Source organism: Rhinolophus sinicus, chromosome 6, assembly GCF_057876585.1.
Source record: "Rhinolophus sinicus isolate RSI-liver-muscle chromosome 6, RSI-T2T, whole genome shotgun sequence".
Taxonomy (NCBI): domain Eukaryota; kingdom Metazoa; phylum Chordata; class Mammalia; order Chiroptera; family Rhinolophidae; genus Rhinolophus; species Rhinolophus sinicus.
In genome coordinates, this window is record NC_142506.1 from 41,580,352 (window position 1) to 41,598,921 (window position 18,570).

The 18,570-nt window shown below is 70.0% G+C and overlaps 10 pseudogenes; all 10 read left to right on the top strand.

The window, feature by feature from the left end:
• The first annotated feature begins 1,222 nt into the window (after window positions 1-1,222).
• LOC148758144 (5S ribosomal RNA) lies at window positions 1,223-1,342 on the top strand (annotated as a pseudogene).
• Window positions 1,343-3,377: 2,035 nt separating this feature from the next.
• Window positions 3,378-3,497, top strand: LOC148758145 (5S ribosomal RNA; annotated as a pseudogene).
• Window positions 3,498-4,823: 1,326 nt separating this feature from the next.
• On the top strand, window positions 4,824-4,943 carry LOC148758146 (5S ribosomal RNA; annotated as a pseudogene).
• Window positions 4,944-6,978: 2,035 nt separating this feature from the next.
• LOC148758147 (5S ribosomal RNA) lies at window positions 6,979-7,098 on the top strand (annotated as a pseudogene).
• A 1,357-nt stretch (window positions 7,099-8,455) lies between these two features.
• On the top strand, window positions 8,456-8,575 carry LOC148758148 (5S ribosomal RNA; annotated as a pseudogene).
• Window positions 8,576-10,610: 2,035 nt separating this feature from the next.
• Window positions 10,611-10,730, top strand: LOC148758149 (5S ribosomal RNA; annotated as a pseudogene).
• A 1,346-nt stretch (window positions 10,731-12,076) lies between these two features.
• On the top strand, window positions 12,077-12,196 carry LOC148758150 (5S ribosomal RNA; annotated as a pseudogene).
• A 2,035-nt stretch (window positions 12,197-14,231) lies between these two features.
• Window positions 14,232-14,351, top strand: LOC148758151 (5S ribosomal RNA; annotated as a pseudogene).
• A 1,355-nt stretch (window positions 14,352-15,706) lies between these two features.
• LOC148758152 (5S ribosomal RNA) lies at window positions 15,707-15,826 on the top strand (annotated as a pseudogene).
• A 2,035-nt stretch (window positions 15,827-17,861) lies between these two features.
• LOC148758153 (5S ribosomal RNA) lies at window positions 17,862-17,981 on the top strand (annotated as a pseudogene).
• The last annotated feature ends 589 nt before the right edge of the window (window positions 17,982-18,570 follow it).

Consider the following 18,570-nt stretch of genomic DNA (forward strand, 5'->3'; position numbering starts at 1 on the left):
GAGGCCGGTCAGCCACCCGGCACTACAAGCTGGCAGCCCCGGCGGCACACCAGGCCCGTCGGCCAGTGCTCCCCCCCACACCCTCTTCTTCGTCCTCTTCGGTCCCGCAGGCCGTCATCCGGATCCCTTGGCCCAGCGGCGGTCGCCACCGCCGCCGCCGCCACCAGCGCTGCCCTGGCCCCCGCCGCCACCACCAAAGCCCCCGCCATCACCGCGTTTCCCACACCCCCCACCAGCGCTGCCCTCCCCCCTGCCCCCGCCGACACAACGCCGCCGCCGACGCCATTGCCGACCTCGCAACCCTCCCTCGCCGCCGCCGCCGCCAGCGCTGCTCATGATCAGCCCCAGCTTCTGCGCCGCCGCCGCCGCCGCCGCCATCACCACGCTCCCCACCCCCTCCGCCAGCGCTGCACTCGCCCCAGTCCGCGACCCCGCCGCCGCCAACGCCATACTCCCTCATTCAGCCTCCTCTGCTCTCCCCGCTGCCGCCGCCGCCATCACCCCTCTCCCCATCCCCGCCTCCAGCACCGCCCTCTCCCCCGCCCCCACCCCAGCCGCCGGCCTTGCCGTACTACCTCAATCTCCGGCCTCTGCTCTCCCGGCCTCCGCGCCAGCACCGCCCTCACGCCCTCTCCCGCCACCGCCGCCGCCGCCAGCGCTCCCCGCTCCCCAGTGCCCACCGTCAAAGCCCCCATTGTCGCCGCCGCCATCGCCGCCCTGGAGCCATCCACGCGGTTGCCATTGCCTACATCGCCACCCTCCCCTGCCTCCGCCGCGGACGCCGCCGCCGCCGCCGCCGCCGCCGCGGGGTTCTCCCACAACTCCCAGGCCCAGGGCTGCCTGCTGGTGCAGGCCTCCACCAGTCTTGGGGGTGCGGTTGGGGGTAAACCTGGTGGCGGTAGGGGGGCGGGGTGTATGCCGGTCTGGGTCCTGGGGAATCCCAGGATGCCAGAGTTCCACGACTTCTGGCACCATCAGGGAAATGGCAGTGTCCCATGGAACCTCCGGTGGCGCGAAGTGGCCTCGCTGCGGGCCAGGAGTGGCCCGCCGCCCACGCCAGGGGCATTCGGAGGAGGCGGGGAGCCGGACTGGACGGGGACGCGGTGACGGCGGAGCCGGCCAGCGGGTCGATGTTCGCCACCAGAGCGGAGCATCTGCATGGCGCGCGCTCACGAGGCAGTCCGGGAGCAGGCTCTTGGGGCGCGGGGAGCCAGGTCCCAGCGTCGACGGCTATACCACCCTGAACGCGCCCGATCTCCTCTGAATTCGGGAGCTAAGCAGGGAGGGGCCTGGTTAGTACTTGGATGGGAGACCGCCTGGGAATACCTGTAGGCTTTTGCTTGCCTCTCCTTTTGCGCCGCCGCCCCGGCGTGGCTCCCTCCGAACCCCTGCCGCCCCTTGCCCCTCTGAAGCCGCCCAGCCAGCCGAAGGTCCCCCTGGCCAGAGGCCGGTCAGCCACCCGGCACTACAAGCTGGCAGCCCCGGCCGCACACCAGGCCCGTCGGCCAGGGCTCCACCCCACACCCTCTTCTTAGTCCTCTTCGCTGAGGCAGGCCGTCAGCCTGCAGCAGTTATCCAAGCCTGTGTCTCCGCCGGCAGGCACCTCTACCCACACCCCCGCACGCCCCCTCCCATCGCCCACAAGAGCCAGGAGCCCTCCCTTCCCGCCGTTCGTGGTGGCCCCAACACACAGGGCACAAAGAGCCGGGTCAAACCAGGGGACAGAGGGAGCAGCACCCAAACACACCGCACGCCCTTGGACTCCAGGAGAGACCACCACAAGGGGAAGTGCAGGCACGCAGGCACACAACCCTCACAACCAGGGTGCCTGTGGGCTGCCACTCTCCTCCCTTGGGGGGGGTCCCTGGGCGGGGCTCGGAGCCCACTGGCCCTCCGGCCTGGCCCGGGGCCTTCAAGGGTGACTGCCAATACCCGGGCACTGCCTCTGTAGTGGAGCCCAGCCCCGGGCACGACCACACTCCGGTGGAGAGGCTGCCACTTCAACACAGCCTCAGCGAGTCTGTCCCAGTCCATGTGCCCGCCTGTGCGTCCCTCCCCCCCGGCCCCCCCACGTCTCTCTGGCTCTGTGACGTGCCTGTTGGGCTCTGCCTCTCGCTCAGGAGCTCTCTCCCGCGAGCCAGCCCCCTTTTTCTGTCTCTGTCCATGTCTCTCTGTATGTCGGGATACATACGTGTACATATACGTGTATATTTCCATCTCGCTCCCTCTTACGCCTCCTCCCGTTCTGTCTGTCGGTCCCTGTCCTGCGGGGACTCTAGTCCCCGTCCCCGCACAAGAACGCAGGATATGGTGAGGCCAAGAAGGAACACCAACGGAGCCACGGATAGGGGGCTGAGAGCACCATTTCTCACGGGCGGCTGGCTTGGAGACACGGCAGGCCGGAGCCGCCCGATCCCCAACCGGTCGGCCGTTTCTCTGCCAACCCACCGACACACCGACCGTCGACCCACCAAGCCGGCCCACTGCAATCCGCGCCCCTCTGCAATTTGCAGTCCACCACCCGCGCTTCCTAGCTTGGCCAACGCAGCACCTCCGGGGGCCCATGGCCAACTGGCAACAGCTGATGGCCAAGCGGTCACAGCTGATGACCATGCAGCCCCCACGCAGCACCCCTCCACGCGAGGCCCAGAGCCTCAAACTGCTCTCTGGGAGTCTGTCCCCAGTCCCCGTCTGTCTCTCTCCGCCACTCTCTTGCTCCGTCTCTGGCCTCTCTCACCTCCCCGGGTCAGGAGACGTGACGTGTAGCCACTGAAGGGACCGGAGGTCGGGCGGGACTCCGGGTGCTGACGAGGGGCGAGGGCCCAGACTGAAGGCTTGTGACGAAGGGTGGCTGCAGACCGGAGCTCCTGCACCCTGGTGGCGCGGGTGGCTCTCCCTGGCTTTGGGCCAGTGGGTGGGGCCGGCCAGGGCCAGGGCCTGGGTTGCACGTCCCTAGGGCCGGAGGGGACTGAGAGGACCCTGCGCCCCCCTCGGTGGCCCTGAGAGGTGGGGGCAGTCCAGCAGCAAGGGGGGCTGTGCGGTTGTGGGGCTGGGATGGGGGATGAGAGGGGTTGGGGTAGGGGCCCGGGGTAAAAGCCGTTCGGGGCCTGGGGAGTCCCAGGATGCCCAGGCGCCCAGATATCTGTCACAGTCAGGGAAGTGACCGAGGCCCGTGGAGCCACTGGGGGGGCGCGAAGGGGCCTCGCTGTGTGCCAGGAGTAGCCCGTCGCCCACACCAGCGGCGTCCGGAGGAGGCGGGGAGCGGGCGGGAGGCGCTCAGGCAGACATGCTCGCCACCCGAGCGGCCCAGCAGCATGGCGCGCGCTCAGGAGGCAGGTCGGGAGCAGGCTCTTGGAGCGCCGGGAGCCGGGTCCAGCGCCTAAGGCCATACCGCCCTGAACGCGCCAGATCTCGTCTGAACTCGGAAGCTAAGCAGGGTCGGGCCTGGTTAGTACTTGGGTGGGAGACCACCTGGGAACACCTGTAGGCTTTTGCTCGCCTCTCCTTTTGCATCGCCGCCCCGGCGTGGCTCCCTCCGAACCCCTGCCGCCCCTTGCCCCTCTGCAGCCGCCCAGCCAGCCGAAGGTCCCCCTGGCCAGAGGCCGGTCAGCCACCCGGCACTACAAGCTGGCAGCCCCGGCGGCACACCAGGCCCGTCGGCCAGTGCTCCCCCCCACACCCTCTTCTTCGTCCTCTTCGGTCCCGCAGGCCGTCATCCGGATCCCTTGGCCCAGCGGCGGTCGCCACCGCCGCCGCCGCCACCAGCGCTGCCCTGGCCCCCGCCGCCACCACCAAAGCCCCCGCCATCACCGCGTTTCCCACACCCCCCACCAGCGCTGCCCTCCCCCCTGCCCCCGCCGACACAACGCCGCCGCCGACGCCATTGCCGACCTCGCAACCCTCCCACGCCGCCGCCGCCGCCAGCGCTGCTCATGATCAGCCCCAGCTTCTGCGCCGCCGCCGCCGCCGCCGCCATCACCACGCTCCCCACCCCCTCCGCCAGCGCTGCACTCGCCCCAGTCCGCGACCCCGCCGCCGCCAACGCCATACTCCCTCATTCAGCCTCCTCTGCTCTCCCCGCTGCCGCCGCCGCCATCACCCCTCTCCCCATCCCCGCCTCCAGCACCGCCCTCTCCCCCGCCCCCACCCCAGCCGCCGGCCTTGCCGTACTACCTCAATCTCCGGCCTCTGCTCTCCCGGCCTCCGCGCCAGCACCGCCCTCACGCCCTCTCCCGCCACCGCCGCCGCCGCCAGCGCTCCCCGCTCCCCAGTGCCCACCGTCAAAGCCCCCATTGTCGCCGCCGCCATCGCCGCCCTGGAGCCATCCACGCGGTTGCCATTGCCTACATCGCCACCCTCCCCTGCCTCCGCCGCGGACGCCGCCGCCGCCGCCGCCGCCGCCGCCGCGGGGTTCTCCCACAACTCCCAGGCCCAGGGCTGCCTGCTGGTGCAGGCCTCCACCAGTCTTGGGGGTGCGGTTGGGGGTAAACCTGGTGGCGGTAGGGGGGCGGGGTGTATGCCGGTCTGGGTCCTGGGGAATCCCAGGATGCCAGAGTTCCACGACTTCTGGCACCATCAGGGAAATGGCAGTGTCCCATGGAACCTCCGGTGGCGCGAAGTGGCCTCGCTGCGGGCCAGGAGTGGCCCGCCGCCCACGCCAGGGGCATTCGGAGGAGGCGGGGAGCCGGACTGGACGGGGACGCGGTGACGGCGGAGCCGGCCAGCGGGTCGATGTTCGCCACCAGAGCGGAGCATCTGCATGGCGCGCGCTCACGAGGCAGTCCGGGAGCAGGCTCTTGGGGCGCGGGGAGCCAGGTCCCAGCGTCGACGGCTATACCACCCTGAACGCGCCCGATCTCCTCTGAATTCGGGAGCTAAGCAGGGAGGGGCCTGGTTAGTACTTGGATGGGAGACCGCCTGGGAATACCTGTAGGCTTTTGCTTGCCTCTCCTTTTGCGCCGCCGCCCCGGCGTGGCTCCCTCCGAACCCCTGCCGCCCCTTGCCCCTCTGAAGCCGCCCAGCCAGCCGAAGGTCCCCCTGGCCAGAGGCCGGTCAGCCACCCGGCACTACAAGCTGGCAGCCCCGGCCGCACACCAGGCCCGTCGGCCAGGGCTCCACCCCACACCCTCTTCTTAGTCCTCTTCGCTGAGGCAGGCCGTCAGCCTGCAGCAGTTATCCAAGCCTGTGTCTCCGCCGGCAGGCACCTCTACCCACACCCCCGCACGCCCCCTCCCATCGCCCACAAGAGCCAGGAGCCCTCCCTTCCCGCCGTTCGTGGTGGCCCCAACACACAGGGCACAAAGAGCCGGGTCAAACCAGGGGACAGAGGGAGCAGCACCCAAACACACCGCACGCCCTTGGACTCCAGGAGAGACCACCACAAGGGGAAGTGCAGGCACGCAGGCACACAACCCTCACAACCAGGGTGCCTGTGGGCTGCCACTCTCCTCCCTTGGGGGGGGTCCCTGGGCGGGGCTCGGAGCCCACTGGCCCTCCGGCCTGGCCCGGGGCCTTCAAGGGTGACTGCCAATACCCGGGCACTGCCTCTGTAGTGGAGCCCAGCCCCGGGCACGACCACACTCCGGTGGAGAGGCTGCCACTTCAACACAGCCTCAGCGAGTCTGTCCCAGTCCATGTGCCCGCCTGTGCGTCCCTCCCCCCCGGCCCCCCCACGTCTCTCTGGCTCTGTGACGTGCCTGTTGGGCTCTGCCTCTCGCTCAGGAGCTCTCTCCCGCGAGCCAGCCCCCTTTTTCTGTCTCTGTCCATGTCTCTCTGTATGTCGGGATACATACGTGTACATATACGTGTATATTTCCATCTCGCTCCCTCTTACGCCTCCTCCCGTTCTGTCTGTCGGTCCCTGTCCTGCGGGGACTCTAGTCCCCGTCCCCGCACAAGAACGCAGGATATGGTGAGGCCAAGAAGGAACACCAACGGAACCACGGATAGGGGGCTGAGAGCACCATTTCTCACGGGCGGCTGGCTTGGAGACACGGCAGGCCGGAGCCGCCCGATCCCCAACCGGTCGGCCGTTTCTCTGCCAACCCACCGACACACCGACCGTCGACCCACCAAGCCGGCCCACTGCAATCCGCGCCCCTCTGCAATTTGCAGTCCACCACCCGCGCTTCCTAGCTTGGCCAACGCAGCACCTCCGGGGGCCCATGGCCAACTGGCAACAGCTGATGGCCAAGCGGTCACAGCTGATGACCATGCAGCCCCCACGCAGCACCCCTCCACGCGAGGCCCAGAGCCTCAAACTGCTCTCTGGGAGTCTGTCCCCAGTCCCCGTCTGTCTCTCTCCGCCACTCTCTTGCTCCGTCTCTGGCCTCTCTCACCTCCCCGGGTCAGGAGATGTGACGTGTAGCCACTGAAGGGACCGGAGGTCGGGCGGGACTCCGGGTGCTGACGAGGGGCGAGGGCCCAGACTGAAGGCTTGTGACGAAGGGTGGCTGCAGACCGGAGCTCCTGCACCCTGGTGGCGCGGGTGGCTCTCCCTGGCTTTGGGCCAGTGGGTGGGGCCGGCCAGGGCCAGGGCCTGGGTTGCACGTCCCTAGGGCCGGAGGGGACTGAGAGGACCCTGCGCCCCCCTCGGTGGCCCTGAGAGGTGGGGGCAGTCCAGCAGCAAGGGGGGCTGTGCGGTTGTGGGGCTGGGATGGGGGATGAGAGGGGTTGGGGTAGGGGCCCGGGGTAAAAGCCGTTCGGGGCCTGGGGAGTCCCAGGATGCCCGGGCGCCCAGATATCTGTCACAGTCAGGGAAGTGACCGAGGCCCGTGGAGCCACTGGGGGGGCGCGAAGGGGCCTCGCTGTGTGCCAGGAGTAGCCCGTCGCCCACACCAGCGGCGTCCGGAGGAGGCGGGGAGCGGGCGGGAGGCGCTCAGGCAGACATGCTCGCCACCCGAGCGGCCCAGCAGCATGGCGCGCGCTCAGGAGGCAGGCCGGGAGCAGGCTCTTGGAGCGCCGGGAGCCGGGTCCAGCGCCTAAGGCCATACCGCCCTGAACGCGCCAGATCTCGTCTGAACTCGGAAGCTAAGCAGGGTCGGGCCTGGTTAGTACTTGGGTGGGAGACCACCTGGGAACACCTGTAGGCTTTTGCTCGCCTCTCCTTTTGCATCGCCGCCCCGGCGTGGCTCCCTCCGAACCCCTGCCGCCCCTTGCCCCTCTGCAGCCGCCCAGCCAGCCGAAGGTCCCCCTGGCCAGAGGCCGGTCAGCCACCCGGCACTACAAGCTGGCAGCCCCGGCGGCACACCAGGCCCGTCGGCCAGTGCTCCCCCCCCACACACTCTTCTTCGTCCTCTTCGGTCCCGCAGGCCGTCATCCGGATCCCTTGGCCCAGCGGCGGTCGCCACCGCCGCCGCCGCCGCCGCCGCCACCAGCGCTGCCCTGGCCCCCGCCGCCACCACCAAAGCCCCCGCCATCACCGCGTTTCCCACACCCCCCGCCAGCGCTGCCCTCCCTCCTGCCCCCGCCGACACAACGCCGCCGCCGACGCCATTGCCGACCTCGCAACCCTCCCTCGCCGCCGCCGCCGCCAGCGCTGCTCATGATCAGCCCCCGCTTCTGCGCCGCCGCCGCCGCCGCCGCCGCCGCCATCACCACGCTCCCCACCCCCTCCGCCAGCGCTGCACTCGCCCCCGTCCGCGACCCCGCCGCCGCCAACGCCATACTCCCTCATTCAGCCTCCTCTGCTCTCCCCGCTGCCGCCGCCGCCATCACCCCTCTCCCCATCCCCGCCTCCAGCACCGCCCTCTCCCCCGCCCCCACCCCAGCCGCCGGCCTTGCCGTACTCCCTCAATCTCCCGCCTCTGCTCTCCCGGCCTCCGCGCCACCACCGCCCTCACGCCCTCTCCCGCCACCGCCGCCGCCGCCAGCGCTCCCCGCTCCCCAGTGCCCACCGTCAAAGCCCCCATTGTCGCCGCCGCCATCGCCGCCCTGGAGCCATCCACGCGGTTGCCATTGCCTACATCGCCACCCTCCCCTGCCTCCGCCGCGGACGCCGCCGCCGCCGCCGCCGCCGCCGCCGCCGCCGCCGCCGCCGCGGGGTTCTCCCACAACTCCCAGGCCCAGGGCTGCCTGCTGGTGCAGGCCTCCACCAGTCTTGGGGGTGCGGTTGGGGGTAAACCTGGTGGCGGTAGGGGGGCGGGGTGTATGCCGGTCTGGGTCCTGGGGAATCCCAGGATGCCAGAGTTCCACGACTTCTGGCACCATCAGGGAAATGGCAGTGTCCCATGGAACCTCCGGTGGCGCGAAGTGGCCTCGCTGCGGGCCAGGAGTGGCCCGCCGCCCACGCCAGGGGCATTCGGAGGAGGCGGGGAGCCGGACTGGACGGGGACGCGGTGACGGCGGAGCCGGCCAGCGGGTCGATGTTCGCCACCAGAGCGGAGCATCTGCATGGCGCGCGCTCACGAGGCAGTCCGGGAGCAGGCTCTTGGGGCGCGGGGAGCCAGGTCCCAGCGTCGACGGCTATACCACCCTGAACGCGCCCGATCTCCTCTGAATTCGGGAGCTAAGCAGGGAGGGGCCTGGTTAGTACTTGGATGGGAGACCGCCTGGGAATACCTGTAGGCTTTTGCTTGCCTCTCCTTTTGCGCCGCCGCCCCGGCGTGGCTCCCTCCGAACCCCTGCCGCCCCTTGCCCCTCTGAAGCCGCCCAGCCAGCCGAAGGTCCCCCTGGCCAGAGGCCGGTCAGCCACCCGGCACTACAAGCTGGCAGCCCCGGCCGCACACCAGGCCCGTCGGCCAGGGCTCCACCCCACACCCTCTTCTTAGTCCTCTTCGCTGAGGCAGGCCGTCAGCCTGCAGCAGTTATCCAAGCCTGTGTCTCCGCCGGCAGGCACCTCTACCCACACCCCCGCACGCCCCCTCCCATCGCCCACAAGAGCCAGGAGCCCTCCCTTCCCGCCGTTCGTGGTGGCCCCAACACACAGGGCACAAAGAGCCGGGTCAAACCAGGGGACAGAGGGAGCAGCACCCAAACACACCGCACGCCCTTGGACTCCAGGAGAGACCACCACAAGGGGAAGTGCAGGCACGCAGGCACACAACCCTCACAACCAGGGTGCCTGTGGGCTGCCACTCTCCTCCCTTGGGGGGGGTCCCTGGGCGGGGCTCGGAGCCCACTGGCCCTCCGGCCTGGCCCGGGGCCTTCAAGGGTGACTGCCAATACCCGGGCACTGCCTCTGTAGTGGAGCCCAGCCCCGGGCACGACCACACTCCGGTGGAGAGGCTGCCACTTCAACACAGCCTCAGCGAGTCTGTCCCAGTCCATGTGCCCGCCTGTGCGTCCCTCCCCCCCGGCCCCCCCACGTCTCTCTGGCTCTGTGACGTGCCTGTTGGGCTCTGCCTCTCGCTCAGGAGCTCTCTCCCGCGAGCCAGCCCCCTTTTTCTGTCTCTGTCCATGTCTCTCTGTATGTCGGGATACATACGTGTACATATACGTGTATATTTCCATCTCGCTCCCTCTTACGCCTCCTCCCGTTCTGTCTGTCGGTCCCTGTCCTGCGGGGACTCTAGTCCCCGTCCCCGCACAAGAACGCAGGATATGGTGAGGCCAAGAAGGAACACCAACGGAGCCACGGATAGGGGGCTGAGAGCACCATTTCTCACGGGCGGCTGGCTTGGAGACACGGCAGGCCGGAGCCGCCCGATCCCCAACCGGTCGGCCGTTTCTCTGCCAACCCACCGACACACCGACCGTCGACCCACCAAGCCGGCCCACTGCAATCCGCGCCCCTCTGCAATTTGCAGTCCACCACCCGCGCTTCCTAGCTTGGCCAACGCAGCACCTCCGGGGGCCCATGGCCAACTGGCAACAGCTGATGGCCAAGCGGTCACAGCTGATGACCATGCAGCCCCCACGCAGCACCCCTCCACGCGAGGCCCAGAGCCTCAAACTGCTCTCTGGGAGTCTGTCCCCAGTCCCCGTCTGTCTCTCTCCGCCACTCTCTTGCTCCGTCTCTGGCCTCTCTCACCTCCCCGGGTCAGGAGACGTGACGTGTAGCCACTGAAGGGACCGGAGGTCGGGCGGGACTCCGGGTGCTGACGAGGGGCGAGGGCCCAGACTGAAGGCTTGTGACGAAGGGTGGCTGCAGACCGGAGCTCCTGCACCCTGGTGGCGCGGGTGGCTCTCCCTGGCTTTGGGCCAGTGGGTGGGGCCGGCCAGGGCCAGGGCCTGGGTTGCACGTCCCTAGGGCCGGAGGGGACTGAGAGGACCCTGCGCCCCCCTCGGTGGCCCTGAGAGGTGGGGGCAGTCCAGCAGCAAGGGGGGCTGTGCGGTTGTGGGGCTGGGATGGGGGATGAGAGGGGTTGGGGTAGGGGCCCGGGGTAAAAGCCGTTCGGGGCCTGGGGAGTCCCAGGATGCCCGGGCGCCCAGATATCTGTCACAGTCAGGGAAGTGACCGAGGCCCGTGGAGCCACTGGGGGGGCGCGAAGGGGCCTCGCTGTGTGCCAGGAGTAGCCCGTCGCCCACACCAGCGGCGTCCGGAGGAGGCGGGGAGCGGGCGGGAGGCGCTCAGGCAGACATGCTCGCCACCCGAGCGGCCCAGCAGCATGGCGCGCGCTCAGGAGGCAGGCCGGGAGCAGGCTCTTGGAGCGCCGGGAGCCGGGTCCAGCGCCTAAGGCCATACCGCCCTGAACGCGCCAGATCTCGTCTGAACTCGGAAGCTAAGCAGGGTCGGGCCTGGTTAGTACTTGGGTGGGAGACCACCTGGGAACACCTGTAGGCTTTTGCTCGCCTCTCCTTTTGCATCGCCGCCCCGGCGTGGCTCCCTCCGAACCCCTGCCGCCCCTTGCCCCTCTGCAGCCGCCCAGCCAGCCGAAGGTCCCCCTGGCCAGAGGCCGGTCAGCCACCCGGCACTACAAGCTGGCAGCCCCGGCGGCACACCAGGCCCGTCGGCCAGTGCTCCCCCCCCCACACACTCTTCTTCGTCCTCTTCAGTCCCGCAGGCCGTCATCCGGATCCCTTGGCCCAGCGGCGGTCGCCACCGCCGCCGCCGCCGCCGCCGCCACCAGCGCTGCCCTGGCCCCCGCCGCCACCACCAAAGCCCCCGCCATCACCGCGTTTCCCACACCCCCCGCCAGCGCTGCCCTCCCTCCTGCCCCCGCCGACACAACGCCGCCGCCGACGCCATTGCCGACCTCGCAACCCTCCCTCGCCGCCGCCGCCGCCAGCGCTGCTCATGATCAGCCCCCGCTTCTGCGCCGCCGCCGCCGCCGCCGCCGCCGCCATCACCACGCTCCCCACCCCCTCCGCCAGCGCTGCACTCGCCCCCGTCCGCGACCCCGCCGCCGCCAACGCCATACTCCCTCATTCAGCCTCCTCTGCTCTCCCCGCTGCCGCCGCCGCCATCACCCCTCTCCCCATCCCCGCCTCCAGCACCGCCCTCTCCCCCGCCCCCACCCCAGCCGCCGGCCTTGCCGTACTCCCTCAATCTCCCGCCTCTGCTCTCCCGGCCTCCGCGCCACCACCGCCCTCACGCCCTCTCCCGCCACCGCCGCCGCCGCCAGCGCTCCCCGCTCCCCAGTGCCCACCGTCAAAGCCCCCATTGTCGCCGCCGCCATCGCCGCCCTGGAGCCATCCACGCGGTTGCCATTGCCTACATCGCCACCCTCCTCTGCCTCCGCCGCGGACGCCGCCGCCGCCGCCGCCGCCGCCGCCGCCGCGGGGTTCTCCCACAACTCCCAGGCCCAGGGCTGCCTGCTGGTGCAGGCCTCCACCAGTCTTGGGGGTGCGGTTGGGGGTAAACCTGGTGGCGGTAGGGGGGCGGGGTGTATGCCGGTCTGGGTCCTGGGGAATCCCAGGATGCCAGAGTTCCACGACTTCTGGCACCATCAGGGAAATGGCAGTGTCCCATGGAACCTCCGGTGGCGCGAAGTGGCCTCGCTGCGGGCCAGGAGTGGCCCGCCGCCCACGCCAGGGGCATTCGGAGGAGGCGGGGAGCCGGACTGGACGGGGACGCGGTGACGGCGGAGCCGGCCAGCGGGTCGATGTTCGCCACCAGAGCGGAGCATCTGCATGGCGCGCGCTCACGAGGCAGTCCGGGAGCAGGCTCTTGGGGCGCGGGGAGCCAGGTCCCAGCGTCGACGGCTATACCACCCTGAACGCGCCCGATCTCCTCTGAATTCGGGAGCTAAGCAGGGAGGGGCCTGGTTAGTACTTGGATGGGAGACCGCCTGGGAATACCTGTAGGCTTTTGCTTGCCTCTCCTTTTGCGCCGCCGCCCCGGCGTGGCTCCCTCCGAACCCCTGCCGCCCCTTGCCCCTCTGAAGCCGCCCAGCCAGCCGAAGGTCCCCCTGGCCAGAGGCCGGTCAGCCACCCGGCACTACAAGCTGGCAGCCCCGGCCGCACACCAGGCCCGTCGGCCAGGGCTCCACCCCACACCCTCTTCTTAGTCCTCTTCGCTGAGGCAGGCCGTCAGCCTGCAGCAGTTATCCAAGCCTGTGTCTCCGCCGGCAGGCACCTCTACCCACACCCCCGCACGCCCCCTCCCATCGCCCACAAGAGCCAGGAGCCCTCCCTTCCCGCCGTTCGTGGTGGCCCCAACACACAGGGCACAAAGAGCCGGGTCAAACCAGGGGACAGAGGGAGCAGCACCCAAACACACCGCACGCCCTTGGACTCCAGGAGAGACCACCACAAGGGGAAGTGCAGGCACGCAGGCACACAACCCTCACAACCAGGGTGCCTGTGGGCTGCCACTCTCCTCCCTTGGGGGGGGTCCCTGGGCGGGGCTCGGAGCCCACTGGCCCTCCGGCCTGGCCCGGGGCCTTCAAGGGTGACTGCCAATACCCGGGCACTGCCTCTGTAGTGGAGCCCAGCCCCGGGCACGACCACACTCCGGTGGAGAGGCTGCCACTTCAACACAGCCTCAGCGAGTCTGTCCCAGTCCATGTGCCCGCCTGTGCGTCCCTCCCCCCCGGCCCCCCCACGTCTCTCTGGCTCTGTGACGTGCCTGTTGGGCTCTGCCTCTCGCTCAGGAGCTCTCTCCCGCGAGCCAGCCCCCTTTTTCTGTCTCTGTCCATGTCTCTCTGTATGTCGGGATACATACGTGTACATATACGTGTATATTTCCATCTCGCTCCCTCTTACGCCTCCTCCCGTTCTGTCTGTCGGTCCCTGTCCTGCGGGGACTCTAGTCCCCGTCCCCGCACAAGAACGCAGGATATGGTGAGGCCAAGAAGGAACACCAACGGAGCCACGGATAGGGGGCTGAGAGCACCATTTCTCACGGGCGGCTGGCTTGGAGACACGGCAGGCCGGAGCCGCCCGATCCCCAACCGGTCGGCCGTTTCTCTGCCAACCCACCGACACACCGACCGTCGACCCACCAAGCCGGCCCACTGCAATCCGCGCCCCTCTGCAATTTGCAGTCCACCACCCGCGCTTCCTAGCTTGGCCAACGCAGCACCTCCGGGGGCCCATGGCCAACTGGCAACAGCTGATGGCCAAGCGGTCACAGCTGATGACCATGCAGCCCCCACGCAGCACCCCTCCACGCGAGGCCCAGAGCCTCAAACTGCTCTCTGGGAGTCTGTCCCCAGTCCCCGTCTGTCTCTCTCCGCCACTCTCTTGCTCCGTCTCTGGCCTCTCTCACCTCCCCGGGTCAGGAGACGTGACGTGTAGCCACTGAAGGGACCGGAGGTCGGGCGGGACTCCGGGTGCTGACGAGGGGCGAGGGCCCAGACTGAAGGCTTGTGACGAAGGGTGGCTGCAGACCGGAGCTCCTGCACCCTGGTGGCGCGGGTGGCTCTCCCTGGCTTTGGGCCAGTGGGTGGGGCCGGCCAGGGCCAGGGCCTGGGTTGCACGTCCCTAGGGCCGGAGGGGACTGAGAGGACCCTGCGCCCCCCTCGGTGGCCCTGAGAGGTGGGGGCAGTCCAGCAGCAAGGGGGGCTGTGCGGTTGTGGGGCTGGGATGGGGGATGAGAGGGGTTGGGGTAGGGGCCCGGGGTAAAAGCCGTTCGGGGCCTGGGGAGTCCCAGGATGCCCGGGCGCCCAGATATCTGTCACAGTCAGGGAAGTGACCGAGGCCCGTGGAGCCACTGGGGGGGCGCGAAGGGGCCTCGCTGTGTGCCAGGAGTAGCCCGTCGCCCACACCAGCGGCGTCCGGAGGAGGCGGGGAGCGGGCGGGAGGCGCTCAGGCAGACATGCTCGCCACCCGAGCGGCCCAGCAGCATGGCGCGCGCTCAGGAGGCAGGCCGGGAGCAGGCTCTTGGAGCGCCGGGAGCCGGGTCCAGCGCCTAAGGCCATACCGCCCTGAACGCGCCAGATCTCGTCTGAACTCGGAAGCTAAGCAGGGTCGGGCCTGGTTAGTACTTGGGTGGGAGACCACCTGGGAACACCTGTAGGCTTTTGCTCGCCTCTCCTTTTGCATCGCCGCCCCGGCGTGGCTCCCTCCGAACCCCTGCCGCCCCTTGCCCCTCTGCAGCCGCCCAGCCAGCCGAAGGTCCCCCTGGCCAGAGGCCGGTCAGCCACCCGGCACTACAAGCTGGCAGCCCCGGCGGCACACCAGGCCCGTCGGCCAGTGCTCCCCCCCCCACACACTCTTCTTCGTCCTCTTCAGTCCCGCAGGCCGTCATCCGGATCCCTTGGCCCAGCGGCGGTCGCCACCGCCGCCGCCGCCGCCGCCGCCACCAGCGCTGCCCTGGCCCCCGCCGCCACCACCAAAGCCCCCGCCATCACCGCGTTTCCCACACCCCCCGCCAGCGCTGCCCTCCCTCCTGCCCCCGCCGACACAACGCCGCCGCCGACGCCATTGCCGACCTCGCAACCCTCCCTCGCCGCCGCCGCCGCCAGCGCTGCTCATGATCAGCCCCCGCTTCTGCGCCGCCGCCGCCGCCGCCGCCGCCGCCATCACCACGCTCCCCACCCCCTCCGCCAGCGCTGCACTCGCCCCCGTCCGCGACCCCGCCGCCGCCAACGCCATACTCCCTCATTCAGCCTCCTCTGCTCTCCCCGCTGCCGCCGCCGCCATCACCCCTCTCCCCATCCCCGCCTCCAGCACCGCCCTCTCCCCCGCCCCCACCCCAGCCGCCGGCCTTGCCGTACTCCCTCAATCTCCCGCCTCTGCTCTCCCGGCCTCCGCGCCACCACCGCCCTCACGCCCTCTCCCGCCACCGCCGCCGCCGCCAGCGCTCCCCGCTCCCCAGTGCCCACCGTCAAAGCCCCCATTGTCGCCGCCGCCATCGCCGCCCTGGAGCCATCCACGCGGTTGCCATTGCCTACATCGCCACCCTCCTCTGCCTCCGCCGCGGACGCCGCCGCCGCCGCCGCCGCCGCCGCCGCCGCCGCCGCCGCGGGGTTCTCCCACAACTCCCAGGCCCAGGGCTGCCTGCTGGTGCAGGCCTCCACCAGTCTTGGGGGTGCGGTTGGGGGTAAACCTGGTGGCGGTAGGGGGGCGGGGTGTATGCCGGTCTGGGTCCTGGGGAATCCCAGGATGCCAGAGTTCCACGACTTCTGGCACCATCAGGGAAATGGCAGTGTCCCATGGAACCTCCGGTGGCGCGAAGTGGCCTCGCTGCGGGCCAGGAGTGGCCCGCCGCCCACGCCAGGGGCATTCGGAGGAGGCGGGGAGCCGGACTGGACGGGGACGCGGTGACGGCGGAGCCGGCCAGCGGGTCGATGTTCGCCACCAGAGCGGAGCATCTGCATGGCGCGCGCTCACGAGGCAGTCCGGGAGCAGGCTCTTGGGGCGCGGGGAGCCAGGTCCCAGCGTCGACGGCTATACCACCCTGAACGCGCCCGATCTCCTCTGAATTCGGGAGCTAAGCAGGGAGGGGCCTGGTTAGTACTTGGATGGGAGACCGCCTGGGAATACCTGTAGGCTTTTGCTTGCCTCTCCTTTTGCGCCGCCGCCCCGGCGTGGCTCCCTCCGAACCCCTGCCGCCCCTTGCCCCTCTGAAGCCGCCCAGCCAGCCGAAGGTCCCCCTGGCCAGAGGCCGGTCAGCCACCCGGCACTACAAGCTGGCAGCCCCGGCCGCACACCAGGCCCGTCGGCCAGGGCTCCACCCCACACCCTCTTCTTAGTCCTCTTCGCTGAGGCAGGCCGTCAGCCTGCAGCAGTTATCCAAGCCTGTGTCTCCGCCGGCAGGCACCTCTACCCACACCCCCGCACGCCCCCTCCCATCGCCCACAAGAGCCAGGAGCCCTCCCTTCCCGCCGTTCGTGGTGGCCCCAACACACAGGGCACAAAGAGCCGGGTCAAACCAGGGGACAGAGGGAGCAGCACCCAAACACACCGCACGCCCTTGGACTCCAGGAGAGACCACCACAAGGGGAAGTGCAGGCACGCAGGCACACAACCCTCACAACCAGGGTGCCTGTGGGCTGCCACTCTCCTCCCTTGGGGGGGGTCCCTGGGCGGGGCTCGGAGCCCACTGGCCCTCCGGCCTGGCCCGGGGCCTTCAAGGGTGACTGCCAATACCCGGGCACTGCCTCTGTAGTGGAGCCCAGCCCCGGGCACGACCACACTCCGGTGGAGAGGCTGCCACTTCAACACAGCCTCAGCGAGTCTGTCCCAGTCCATGTGCCCGCCTGTGCGTCCCTCCCCCCCGGCCCCCCCACGTCTCTCTGGCTCTGTGACGTGCCTGTTGGGCTCTGCCTCTCGCTCAGGAGCTCTCTCCCGCGAGCCAGCCCCCTTTTTCTGTCTCTGTCCATGTCTCTCTGTATGTCGGGATACATACGTGTACATATACGTGTATATTTCCATCTCGCTCCCTCTTACGCCTCCTCCCGTTCTGTCTGTCGGTCCCTGTCCTGCGGGGACTCTAGTCCCCGTCCCCGCACAAGAACGCAGGATATGGTGAGGCCAAGAAGGAACACCAACGGAGCCACGGATAGGGGGCTGAGAGCACCATTTCTCACGGGCGGCTGGCTTGGAGACACGGCAGGCCGGAGCCGCCCGATCCCCAACCGGTCGGCCGTTTCTCTGCCAACCCACCGACACACCGACCGTCGACCCACCAAGCCGGCCCACTGCAATCCGCGCCCCTCTGCAATTTGCAGTCCACCACCCGCGCTTCCTAGCTTGGCCAACGCAGCACCTCCGGGGGCCCATGGCCAACTGGCAACAGCTGATGGCCAAGCGGTCACAGCTGATGACCATGCAGCCCCCACGCAGCACCCCTCCACGCGAGGCCCAGAGCCTCAAACTGCTCTCTGGGAGTCTGTCCCCAGTCCCCGTCTGTCTCTCTCCGCCACTCTCTTGCTCCGTCTCTGGCCTCTCTCACCTCCCCGGGTCAGGAGACGTGACGTGTAGCCACTGAAGGGACCGGAGGTCGGGCGGGACTCCGGGTGCTGACGAGGGGCGAGGGCCCAGACTGAAGGCTTGTGACGAAGGGTGGCTGCAGACCGGAGCTCCTGCACCCTGGTGGCGCGGGTGGCTCTCCCTGGCTTTGGGCCAGTGGGTGGGGCCGGCCAGGGCCAGGGCCTGGGTTGCACGTCCCTAGGGCCGGAGGGGACTGAGAGGACCCTGCGCCCCCCTCGGTGGCCCTGAGAGGTGGGGGCAGTCCAGCAGCAAGGGGGGCTGTGCGGTTGTGGGGCTGGGATGGGGGATGAGAGGGGTTGGGGTAGGGGCCCGGGGTAAAAGCCGTTCGGGGCCTGGGGAGTCCCAGGATGCCCGGGCGCCCAGATATCTGTCACAGTCAGGGAAGTGACCGAGGCCCGTGGAGCCACTGGGGGGGCGCGAAGGGGCCTCGCTGTGTGCCAGGAGTAGCCCGTCGCCCACACCAGCGGCGTCCGGAGGAGGCGGGGAGCGGGCGGGAGGCGCTCAGGCAGACATGCTCGCCACCCGAGCGGCCCAGCAGCATGGCGCGCGCTCAGGAGGCAGGTCGGGAGCAGGCTCTTGGAGCGCCGGGAGCCGGGTCCAGCGCCTAAGGCCATACCGCCCTGAACGCGCCAGATCTCGTCTGAACTCGGAAGCTAAGCAGGGTCGGGCCTGGTTAGTACTTGGGTGGGAGACCACCTGGGAACACCTGTAGGCTTTTGCTCGCCTCTCCTTTTGCATCGCCGCCCCGGCGTGGCTCCCTCCGAACCCCTGCCGCCCCTTGCCCCTCTGCAGCCGCCCAGCCAGCCGAAGGTCCCCCTGGCCAGAGGCCGGTCAGCCACCCGGCACTACAAGCTGGCAGCCCCGGCGGCACACCAGGCCCGTCGGCCAGTGCTCCCCCCCACACCCTCTTCTTCGTCCTCTTCGGTCCCGCAGGCCGTCATCCGGATCCCTTGGCCCAGCGGCGGTCGCCACCGCCGCCGCCGCCACCAGCGCTGCCCTGGCCCCCGCCGCCACCACCAAAGCCCCCGCCATCACCGCGTTTCCCACACCCCCCACCAGCGCTGCCCTCACCCCTGCCCCCGCCGACACAACGCCGCCGCCGACGCCATTGCCGACCTCGCAACCCTCCCTCGCCGCCGCCGCCGCCAGCGCTGCTCATGATCAGCCCCAGCTTCTGCGCCGCCGCCGCCGCCGCCGCCATCACCACGCTCCCCACCCCCTCCGCCAGCGCTGCACTCGCCCCAGTCCGCGACCCCGCCGCCGCCAACGCCATACTCCCTCATTCAGCCTCCTCTGCTCTCCCCGCTGCCG